This window comes from Mustela nivalis (assembly GCF_964662115.1).
Source record: "Mustela nivalis genome assembly, chromosome: 8".
NCBI classification, from domain to species: domain Eukaryota; kingdom Metazoa; phylum Chordata; class Mammalia; order Carnivora; family Mustelidae; genus Mustela; species Mustela nivalis.
This window is the reverse complement of record NC_139027.1, coordinates 55,454,867-55,467,152: the sequence shown is the minus strand read 5'-3', so window position 1 is coordinate 55,467,152 and position 12,286 is coordinate 55,454,867. Positions and strand designations below refer to the sequence as shown.

Here is a 12,286-nt window from a genome sequence, read left to right as displayed (position 1 = left end):
CCTTGAGTCAGTTGGTACATCAGCTTTTCCCCCAGACTCCGGTTTCTCCAGCAAGTAATTTCTTTGAGAATAGCTCAAACAGAAGTTGTGCTCTCACATTTTGCCTGTGCACACAGGACCCTCCTGAGAAGGAAGGTTCAGTTCTTGGGTGCCAAGCATGACTCGAGATTCAGCGGCTCTGAAACTCCAACTGGACCTGGTGCACGTGCCAGCGGCTTTGCGCAGGGACGGCCCATTTACCAGCCCTGTTGGAGCATGGAGCTGCTTTCAAGTGGCCAGCAGGCCCTGAGAAAAATATTTCAACTCAGAGTTGATTGGGGTTTGGTAATCTCTGTCAATGTGTTCTCGTTTAAGCATGGAGCGGGAGATTTTTCTTCTATAACCAATTACAGTTTTAAAAATGCAAGTAGTCTTGCTTCACACAAGGAGCGCAACTCGTGGTCGGAGAAAATTTCCAACTTATTAAATGTTGTTTATATCCTCATCTTTGTAGACTCTCTGCCTTCCCAAAGCGTTTTATAGTTCCCTCTGTATCTGATGCACTCAGTTTCCTTCGGACCTTCCATGTTAAATCCTACCCCACTCCTACCCTCCCCCCAGCCTAGAACCTCCAAGTAACTAGACCAAAGCAAAAATACACAGTTGACTCCCCGCCCCACGTCTGCACCCGTATCTCTCGTTTTTCTTTTACTCTAATCTAATCGCTAATTCTTAAGCTTGGCCAAATAGTTAAAAATGTTAAGTGCTAGCAAAGCCTTTTACCTCCCCCTCCTATCTGTCTCTGTTTATGGAATGAGCCCAGTTTCCTCCTCTTCTCCTTCAGCCCGGGGTCCTCAGGTCAGAACACTGTAAATACACACGGCTCTGGCCCGACCCATAAATCTGAGCAAAGGGCAGGCTTATATATTCAGATAAGCGTGAGTGAGGGTGGGGGCATGGAGGGAGCGGGGTCCAGGAGAATCTGATACTTCACAGCCATGTTCAGAGAAGAGGATTAAAAGCGTCGAGAATCTTTAGAGGTGAAGCAAAAAGGATTTTTGTCTCAAAACATGTCTCCTTATTTCTAATGGATGAGTTGGTCCTGTTTCTTCTCCGCTTCTCTCCCTTCTTTTTCTTTTCTTTTCTTTTTTTTTTTTAACGTTGTCCACATTGCTAATTTTCATATCCTTACCAGCATATTATCTTAGAGGCACTCACATTAAACAATATATTCCACTTATTTCCAATGTCTCTTTTTCCTCTTAAGTGTATTGGTTTGTGTTTTGAACTAAGTGCTGTGTGTGTGTGAACTGGAGTCACTTTCCCAGAAACTGTTCTCTACTGTAATTTTTCAAACCCAAGGTCTTTCACTTAAATAACCACGTTGTTAGTCACCACATTGAAGCCCAAAGAAAAACATGTCTGAAGAAGTTGGAAATGACAGAGTGATAAATAAATGGCTGCGTATCCTTCAGTCTTCAACGCTTTGACTGTATTCCCAAGCCGAAGTCTTTTCTGTTGGATTTTAGACCTCAGGACTGTCTGTGACCCCTGCAAGACCATCATCCTCCATGGGAGATGTGGCCCTTGTGAACACGGACACCATCACAATAGGTAATCCCGAGCAAGGGGACCCTGACTTTCTATCGTTCTTCTGCCCCGTTCTCTTTTATGCGCAAGGAGCCACGCCACCGATCTGCCTTTGTCACTTGAGACTGGGAAAAGGTGGCACTGAATGTGTTTTCATCACTATTTTATATTTTATCATGTACACATACATTTTTTTTTTTAATCTGATTTCTCCAGGTTTTTCTTTTGGCTCATAGAGAACTGATTTAAAAAAAAAAAAAAAAAAAGGTTAATTCATGTTCCTCCAAAGAGTCTCTTTTCTTGAGTGGCAAAAATTCCATGTAGGTAAGAGAATTTTGTGGGAAAAATTGTCAAGAGAGTGATTGGGCTGGTAGCCCAGAGTGTTTTCGGCACTCGAGCCTCATCTTCAACAAATCCTTGAAATAATAATGATGACAACCATAATATCACCATTTATGGAGCACTTCCTTTTGGACAGCAACATGCTAGGTGCTTTAGACATATATTAATTTTCGTCCTATGACAATGTGGCAAATGGAGTATTGGCAGTCTCCATTTATAAATGAAGAACTCTGGTTTGAAAAGTGAAGAAACATCCGGAACACACATCAAGCCCAGGATCTGAATGTGAGGCTGGCCCCAGAGCTGTTTCTTCTGAGCCACCTCTCAGGGCCTCCTGTTCTGTGTCTTTAGGGTGAAGGTTTCAGGTGGAACAGTGTCTTTTTAGCAGCAATATTCCGTGTCCTGGTTGATTTTTCTCCAGCCCTCATCTCTCCTGATACTGGGTCTTGGTATTTTCGACGGTCCTGGCGCCTTGGCCTCACTTTCACGGTCCTTCTGGGCCACATGACTGAGACTAGACTCATTAATCCCTCACCTGATCTGCTTCCTCTCCAAGATCCATCCATGGTTTCCTGGGAGCCCCCTCCACTCTATTCAGCAGTCCAAGCTGAGGGCTTTCTGCCTGTCCCCACTCCCTCCCGCTTCACCTAACCTCCATGGCCATCCAGCTTGGCAGAGCAGAGGCAAGTGGACGGCCATTACAGTCCCTCTCTGGGTGTGAACTCTGGCTCCTGTTGCCAGCTGTGTAGCACTGGGTAAGTTACTTTCTTCCTCTGTGCCACGATGGTCTCATCTATAAAATGGGTCCGGAAATACAACTTATTTTATAAGTGAGACTCTTTGTTTTGCTTGATTGAACTGCTAAAATAGTCTTCAGGCTGTTTTCTCTGTAGCCAGCCTCTACCTTCTGTAATCCGGCCTCCTTGTTTCACCAGAGCTATCATTGTCAAATAATAAGCATGATACTCTTCTGCTTAAAAATCTTTTTTTTTTTTTTTAAGATTTTATTTATTTATTTGACAGAGAGAGATCACAAGTAGGCAGAGAGGCAGGCAGAGAGAGAAAGGAAGGGAAGCAGGCTCCCTGCTGAGCAGAGAGCCAGATGAGGGGCTCGATCCCAGGACGCTGGGATCATGACCCAAGCTGAAGGCAGAGATTTTAACCCACTGAGCCACCCAGGTGCCCCTGCTTAAAAATCTTTAATAAGACCTCCTGTTTCCCTCAAGTCTAAGCACTGAGTCAGGCAAATTGGCCTGCCCAATTGGCCTTTCCAGAGTCTCCTGCCACTTGGCCTTTCCAGGGTCATTTTCCACCACGACCCCCTAAGCAATTTGTGCTCTGGCAGCAAAAAATCATACATGTTATATGCTTCTATGCCTCCAGACTTTTGGCCGTGCTGCACGCTCTACCAGGCATGCCCTTCCTCTCCTCTTGCATCTAGGGACGTGTACTCATCTTCCATTGCTCCGTTTGAAAGTCACTATTTTTAGGGCAGCATAAATGGATCTGTTTCACCTCTAGAGCACATTCCCCTGTTGGAGAACCCAATACGTTGACTGGTGATTATATGCGCTGTAATTACTTGTCTTCCACTAGGTCGTGGACCCCTGTGGGCAGAGACAACGTCTTTTTCAACCTGATACTTTTTGTTCTGGAGCTTTGCATAGAGACTACATTTAGATTAATATATGAAATACCATTCTTCACTCCTAAAAAATGACTTAAAGTAAATGAGAATGAAATGCCTGTAATGCTAACTAGTTGAATTAACTCTTGTGAGCTTAAGATGATAAAGACAGTGAACTCATAACAAAATTAAATTAAAAACTCAAGGGCAATTATATTGTTCTTACTGTCTCTGAGATAAAACCATCGTGTTATCCCCCCAATACACTATTACATGTTACGATTTTCTGACACCTTAAGGAAATCTGATAATGAAAATTCTTTAAGACATCATTGAGGTCTCTCTATTTGATACAGTGTTTCATTAGAAAAGGAGCCAGATTCTTCCCTTACTCTAAGCATAGCATTTCTTGGGGGGCAACGTATTAGTGATCATGATCATAGGTTCTGGAACCAGAATGCCCGGTTTTAAATCCTGGTGCTGCGGCTTGTAAGCTATGTAACTGTTGGAAATGATTTTCTTATTTTCTCAGGGCCTGTTTTGTAATCTGTAAAATGGGTATCATAATAACATCTACTGTAGAAAGTGGTTATGAGGGTCCAATGACTTCAGTATCCATGAACTTGGATGGGTATCTAGCAGGGGACTTATAATAGATACTCAATAAATGTGCTCTGTTATCTGGTTGGTGTTGATAAGAGAGGCACCTGGAATCCTTTTAGTGAGGGGTATTTCATCATCGGGAATAGTAGAGAGAGATGGGAGAGAGCCTTGAGAGGTTGTGAGAGTTGACCCATTCACCTGTGCAAGGACGAGTTATCCATACGACGTTTTTCCAACACCTAAGCCAAGTTGACACTGAATTTCAACATTTTACACAAGGAGCTAGACCTAGGATCAAAGCCTGGTTTTAATTTAGCAATTAGGGCTGTTGGTTCCAGAGATGTCCTGCCTGGGTTGGAACCTAGCTCCATGATACGCTGGTTGTGTAAGCTTGGGCAAATGTTTTCATTTCTGTAAGTGTTTCTACTTTGGCAAATGAAGGTGGGGGGAAAGTTTACCTTCCATCTGGTGTGAGCATTAAATGAAAACGAAATCACTGGACATGCTTATCACGGTGCCTGGCATATGGGGAGTGCTTAGTATGTGCTAACCACTACTTCCTTGCTGAAGGTATGTACAGTGTGGTTTAAATGTTTACTTCATGGTGAAATATACCATGCCTATGGAAGAGTGTAAAAACATTTCCACAGATGAAAAAAAAATTGGGTGAACACCTATATTCTCTTTCATCTCAGGAGGTTACTGCTCTCCTGAATTTTGGCTCTTCATATACTTGCTTATTTCTTCCTTTCAGTTCATATAAATGTACCTCTTAACAATACGTTCCTTGTTTTTATCTTTCAGGAACTTTATATTAATGGATTGTAGTATAATCTATTCCTTGTCTTGCCTTTTGCTTGCAACAGATGCGACTGGATTGATGTGAACAACTCTACTTCCTTCAGTTTCACAGCTGCATAGCATTTTATTATACCAATACCCCACAATTTATTTTATTTTATTTTTTTCTATTAAGGGCATCTGGGCTGTTATTGATTGATTGCGATTACAAACACTGCTGCCCAGAGCATTCTTATCCATGAGCCCTGGTACACACACTTAAGACTGAAAAGTTCTAGGAGGTTAAATCCAAGAGTGGAGTTGCTCAGTAGTAGGATATGTGAATATTCAAATTTACCAGGTAACGGTAAACTCTTTTCTACGTAGAGGCTCATGAAAAAAATTTTTGACAGAAGATTATTACATACACATTTTGGGTCTTCACAAAAATCACTCTATGTCATAGTCAGTCTCTCAGATTTTTCTGGTTTCAACCTAAAAACCAAATAAACCCTTTTCTCTTAGTATTCACAGCTTTGTGTGGTCCTCTCCCACACTGCACTGACCTTAGTCTGTGTGACCAAGAGAATCGAGTAAGAGTGATGGTATGATTAAGTTACATGAGACTGTAGCTCTGTTTGGGGGTATGCTCTATCTTTCTCTTGCTTTTGGGTCTCTCCCTTTGGGGGAAGGAGCTGTCATGTTGTGAGTACTACTATGGAGAGGCCCAGGAGGTAAGAAAGAGAGGCCTCCACCCAACAGCCAGTAAGGAACTGTGGCCTACTGACCGCCATGTTAGTGGGCTTAGAAGTGAATCTGAGATGGCTGCTGGTTGATAGTCTGGCGAGAACTTCATGAGACACCTTGACCAGAAGTGCTCAGTGACGCTGCACTTGACACACACAAAACTGTGTGAGACTAGAAATGTCTGTCTAAGCAAAGTTTGGGAGTGAATTGTTATGCAGCAAACATAACTAATACATTTTCTATTAAAGAGGCAAAACTTTAAGTCGCCTTAAAGAGTTTGTGAAATAAAGCAGGGTATTAAAACAGGCTGAAGTGCTTACAGATCTAGGGGTAATTAAATTAGTCATGTAAAAAACACCAAAAAGGTGGGAAACCAAGGCTAAGTTATCACTTATAACCTGTAAAAACACGGATCAAGTGTCTTCAAACTATTTTTTTAATTTTGATTTATAATTATTGAGTCCTTTAGATGTTTGTATAAGTTATTCTGAATGCAAAACATTCATTATAACACAATACTAAAATAATAGAAGTCATCTAAATATATGAAAATAAGAAACATAGTCAAGTAATATATCCACTCGATAGAGTATTGAAAAAATGAAAAACTTCGTTAAAAAAAGGAATGACCTGTTCCCAACATAATGTTAAATTGAGAGAAGGATACACTGTACAACCAGGATAAAACCAAGTATACAGAGACTTAAACAATAAAAGTGGGCATTTCTCAGCTGGATTATGTGGGATTCTGTTTCCTGCTCTAAACTTTTTCTGGACTTTGTAAGTTCTAACAAGCACGTGTTATTATTTTATTATTAGGGAATACATTTAACACTTGGAAAATTCTTCTACTTTTTTTTTTTAAGACTTTATTTATTTATTTGTCAGAAAGAGAGCACAAGCAGGGGGAGTGGCAGGCAGAGTGAAAATCAGGCTTCCCATTGAGCAAGAAGCCTGATGTGGGACTACATCCCAAGACCCTGTAATCATGACTTGAGCTGAAAGCAGACTCCCAACCGACTGAGCTACCCAGGTGTTCTGGAAAAAATTATTCTTGATTAACTTTCAGCAGCACAAAGAAACAAAGACTATAATTTCTACCTTCAAATTGGAAAAAAAAAAAATTATCAGATAGATACCAGCCACAGAGCATCTGCAAAGATCCTGGTTGCTGCTTCAGGTTGTCTTCTGGCTAAATCATCTTGGTCTTTGGACAAAATCATGGTTTGCTATCTTCTTATAGTTGCTGATGCTTTCGATTTTTCTTATACAAATGAATGTAAACTGTCTGTTGTTTTGTTGACATCAGAGGTTCTGGAGAAGGAATCAGAGGTTGCATTTATGGAATCTCTAAAATTTCATGTGACTATAGTTCATATTCTTCGGTTTTTGCTCATGAAATTGAGAGGAGGAAGGAGGAGGTAGATGAAATCTCATGGAAGGGCAACACGGAGGTGAGGGCTGCCTGAGACCTTTTTAAATTCAGAAGGGTGTTTATCCTATGGTGACTTCATTAGGTCATGGGGTCTATGGTCATAGCCTAAAAAATGATGCCTTGTGACAGAAAAAAATCTGAAAATTTATTTTGATGTTAAAAAGTATTTTGATAAACCATGACCTGAGCCAAAGGCAGAGGCCTTAACCCACTGAGCCACCGAGGCACCCCAAATTAAAAAAATCTTAAGTCTTTGAATAGACTAAAAGTAATTTTTCTTTTTAAAAAAATATTTCTGCCAATTAAATAAAACTTGGAAAAGACCTTGAGATACAGGATTTAATTTGAAAGAATTCGCCAAATTCCCATCACTTAGGAAGAACTGCTCCAACATTTTGGCACGTTTCTTCTCATATTTATATTCTTTCTATGCATTTCCATTGCATCCTGGGCTCCTAGACTTTATGCTTTCTTGTGACTGCTTCTTCCCATGATGACAGTAGCTCTGTCTTTCTGTCTAACCATCCTTTTCTCAGTGCTTAGAGCATGGTAGGTACTTAACAAAAGTTGAATGACTAAATTGTTTGGACGATACCAGGAAAAAATAAGAGCCATGAGCAGTAAAGGAAGCTTCAGGTTTAAAAGGAAAATATCATGGCTTCTAGGTTTATCTGAACGATAGTACTGAAATCACATTTGCTTCCCAAAAGAAGGAATTATTTTGTTTTATCATGTACAAAATACTGATGACAAATATTTCAGGCAGTAAGAAAAAAATATTACCAGTTACGGCAAGCACTGGAAATTTATAATTTGGTGACTTCATAAAGATCTAATCAATCCCACATCACGTTTCCAAGCATTATTTTATTAAGCACTCCATTTATAGGGAATCTCGTAGCCAGAATTTATTGTTTGTTTAGATTTTTCCAATGCCCTCATCACTGAGGTCCTTGGTTCCATGTGTAGAAGATTAAGAGATACAATAAACTCAGAAGAATAGACCAAGCAGCACATACTAGATAAGGCCAGAGTAAATAAATATGTCTCTTTCTAAGTCCTGGAGTTCAGCAAGAATAAAAACAAATTCTTCCATGTAAAATAAGTAGAATTTTCATAGGGAAGATACATTGACATTAAATTGATCTGCACGTGCCCACGTTAAATAGCTGTTTAATCTATAAGTCAGGATTCAGAATTATTTTATATCTCACAATTATACTTTTGGAAGGAATATGGACTACAAGGAAGTAAACCCAAGAAATTAAAAGTAAAATTCCCGAAGGTGTGGATTAAGGACAAGGCCTTTGTTTCCAACTCAGAACAAATGACTTTAAAGATCCTATTTGAGTCGGCCCTTCCTAAATTCACAAGAACAAAATCCAGCCAAATCCAATTCTTGTTACTGTCAGATTAAAAGCCAGGTTCCCTGGGTTCAATGTCTAGTTGTATGACGGCGGACAACTTGCTCCATCTCCTTGTGCCTCAGTTTCTCACCTATCGCGTGGGGACAGTAAGAGTATCCATCTCACTGTGGTATTGTGAGAATCCCGAGTTAACGTGTGTCCAGTTCTGAGAAGGATGACCTGCACGGGGTAAGTGGCGTGTAAATATGAGCTGCAATTATTATTAGACAGTGAAACAAAACACTTGCCTTTTGTTACGTGTGGTCTCATCTTTTTACTTGACAAGAGAACACCTTGGTCCGGCCCTCCAGCTTGAGTCTTTCTCTCATTCTTATCTTCGGTTCCTCCTTTCCAAGAATGTTTCTCTCGCTCCCGTGTTGGCCAAATCTGATCTCTTTGGACTTAACCACTTATAAGGTAGAAGGCGACAGTAGGCGAGGGCCAGAAATGGCTCCAGAATCATTCCTTTGGAAACTGGTGTTTTTGCATTTCCCGACATTCTAGAGTTAGTTGTTGCACTTGAGAAGACCTGATGCCCTTTTTAGAAATCTGTTAAGAAAATATGCGCCATCTCCTCAAACGCTTGTCTTCTTAAAATGAAGCTCTTCAAATATGGCGTTGGTAGGTTTCAGAGTGGAGGAATTGAGTACCTCATATGGTTATCATGTCAAAACAGAGATTACAAGAAACACACTCTGTGTGAGGATCATTGTTGACATGTCTGTGCAGAGAGAAACTGAATATAATGTTTTCTTTCCTGGGTGATCTGACATGAGAAACCTGTTGTCCATCTCAGTGCTTCTTCCCCTGCCACCTCCTCCATGGCAACAGCAATAGCACGCAGTGGGCAGAGTCCCAGGCTTAGCAGGAGCTGATGCCCTGGCGTTGTACCTGCCATTGCAGACCGTATCACGCAGACCATCTGCTTCGGTTCCCGAGACGGCAGTGGCTGTGGCTGCATAGTGCCAGCTGGACCACCGTGCCTGCATCAAAACAGGGACCAGGCCCAGGCGGCATTGTGAGGTCCCTCCCACTTCTTCAGTGCTTGAGTCCGTTGACTTACTTTACTGGGAGGACATTGTAACCTCTCTTACCAATCACAAAAGCTTTACCATCCAGCGTTCCAGCAAAGAAATCTCCCACTGTGGACTCTCTTCTGGATTATTTGCCTTCATCTGTGGGACTGGAAAGCCTCTTAAAGAGGAACATTTCTCTCCTGCGGCCAAGGCTCTCCATATCTTTCTAAATGCCGTTGGAATCATGTTAACTTCCCTGCATAAAATCTTTCAACTGCTCTTCCTCGAGAACAGGGTAGTATAACAGTATTTACATGGCACCCATGACCCATGGTGGGCCCCAGGGGTATCCTGGCCTCTGGACCTAAGAAGCTCAATGTTCCCCTTGTTGGCCATCTTCTCTCTTCCCCATGCGTTGCCTTTGGATGGACCATTTCCTCTGAAGTTAACATACTTCTCTGCTCTCTCTGCTTCAATGGAGTCATCTTGTCCTCTAAGAAGCCTGTCATGAACCTCTAAGGTGGACCAAATGCCCTCTCCTCTGCTCATCTGCTCATTGTTTCCCATTGCAGCATTTGCCGTGCTGTGGTGTATCTGTCTTTTGGTGTTTGTGTTGCCCACTAGTCTGGAACCTTTTTTTAAAAAAAGATTTTATTTATTTATTTGACACACAGAGAAAGAGAGAGAGAGAGAGAGCGAGCTCACATGTAGGCAGAGCAGCAGGCAAAGGGAGAAAAAGAGGGAGAAACCCGATGTGAGACTTAATCCCGGGACCCTGGGATCCTGACCTGAGCTGAAGGCAAACACTTAACCAACTGAGGCACCCAGGTGCCCCTAGTCTAGAAGCTTTTGAGGACAGGGACTGGATCTTTCATTTTGGCAATTCCGCCATTCAATCCAGAGCCTCATATAGAATAATAGGGTCAATACACGATCACCAAACAAGTAAATGAATAAATCCTTAATTTCCAAGATCTTCTGTATATAATTAAGGATACCATAAATGTAGAGATTATAATTAGGTTGGTATATGGCTGGTGGAGAACGGTTCCCAAAAAACTTAGCGAGGGCAGGCCTAAACCAGACAACAAGCACATGACGGTTTATAAGAATGTGAGCTACGATGCAGAAGCTACTGAACCCAGGCAGGACTCCTTCAACAGGTCATCCACCCAAATGATTCAGCTTTGAAACTGATGAGGTGTGAAATCCTGCTTTTTTGGACTAAGAAGTTCATTACACTAATGCAAGTAGTGGGAAGAAAGCTTGTCTGAAAGTGACCCCAAATAAGTCACTATTTATTGAGCATCTACTTACTTATCTCTTGGGCTCTTTGATTGGATGTTTTAAATTCATAGCCTCATTTAGTTCAGCTCTCATAATGTCTCCAGGAAGGAGGTAATCATAGCCTTATTTTGTAAACAAGGAGATTGAGGCTAAGGAGGGTTGATCAATGTGCCAAAGGCCACACTGCTTTGAAGAGGTAGCAGTGACTGGGCTGCTTCAAAGACTATGGATCAAAGAAGGAGCACCTCACTTCTTCTGTACTGGGCGCTGATGTTAAGATGGTCATAGACAAACCAGACTGCCTTCTGAGAGGGGAAGCTGTTGAGGATTTAGAGGTGACAATCACACCTTCCTTCGACTTCTCTGATTTATGAATCAAGCGAGGAACACAAGAAGTCAGATAGAGATCTAGATTCAAGATTTTTCAGAGGAAATGTGAGTTGTGATTAGACAGACATGTGAATCCTGTACCCCCAAACCAAGAGGCACATGTAGATTCCAGAACCATAGGCCTAAGCTTGCCACATGCAGGGGAAAAATCAAACTCTGCCCGTGGTTTTAAAGTAGAAGGTCCTGTGAAGACTTAGCCTTGAATGCTCAGTGAAGCCTCCTGGATTCATCTATCAGTCTGACCAGTGTGACTCTACATCTCCTCAGAGAACTAGAAAGCAAAAGAATCAAGTCCTTGCCCCCTCCCCTGGCCAGAAAGCTAACTGACTTTTCAATGTGACCAAAGTAGGGAAAGGACTGGTGTGATGGTTCCTTTTGTGTGTCAGCTTGGCCAAGCTATGGTGTCCAGTCGTTCGGTCAAACACCTGTCTAGATGTTGCTGTGGGGGTATTTTCTAGATGTAATTAACATTCCAATCAATAGACTCTGAGTAAAGCAGATTATCCTCCCTACTGTGGGTGAGCCTTGTTTAATTAGGTGAAGGCCTTGAGAGCAAAGACAGGTTTCCTGAATAAGGTCAAATTCTCCTTGAGACTGCAACATCAACTCTTACCTGAATCTCCAGCCTGCCAGTCTGCCTTCTAGATTTCAGACTTGCAGGATGTTGCTAATCTAATACAACTGGAATTGTTGAGCTTATCTCTGAAGAGTTAGGCCATGAAAGCTGTGATCATGTTTCTATGGGTTCCTATTGGAAGAGGTACTGGGCTGATTCCATGTGTCCCATCAGTGTGGACTATCTGGAGATCTTTCGACCATCTGCGATGGTTTAAATAGCACTTAGTGACCCTTGTCCGTGATGCTGTGAAAAGACATTCATGTTATAAGGAGGCTGACTCAGATGGCTGGCTGCTGGGGGTGCTCAAACTATTTCGAGAGTAGCAACATGATCTTGTGCTCCTATTGAAGAATTCTCATGCAATTTTTTTTTCATGATTTAACATTCACAAAGTTCTTTCATGTCTGTTCATTTATTGGTTTTCCCATAGGGCCTAACACACAATGAGGCAATTCTGGAATTGAG

The 12,286-nt window shown here is 41.7% G+C and overlaps 1 long non-coding RNA gene across 1 annotated transcript in view; it reads right to left on the bottom strand.

The window, feature by feature from the left end:
- Positions 1-11,914: 11,914 nt before the first annotated feature.
- The window catches only part of LOC309871274, a 28,323-nt gene continuing 27,951 nt past the window's right edge, over positions 11,915-12,286 (bottom strand). Inside the window, exon 6 of the long non-coding RNA XR_014315164.1 lies at positions 11,915-12,064. This is a non-coding gene — a long non-coding RNA (uncharacterized lncRNA). The remainder of the gene's footprint in view (positions 12,065-12,286) is intronic.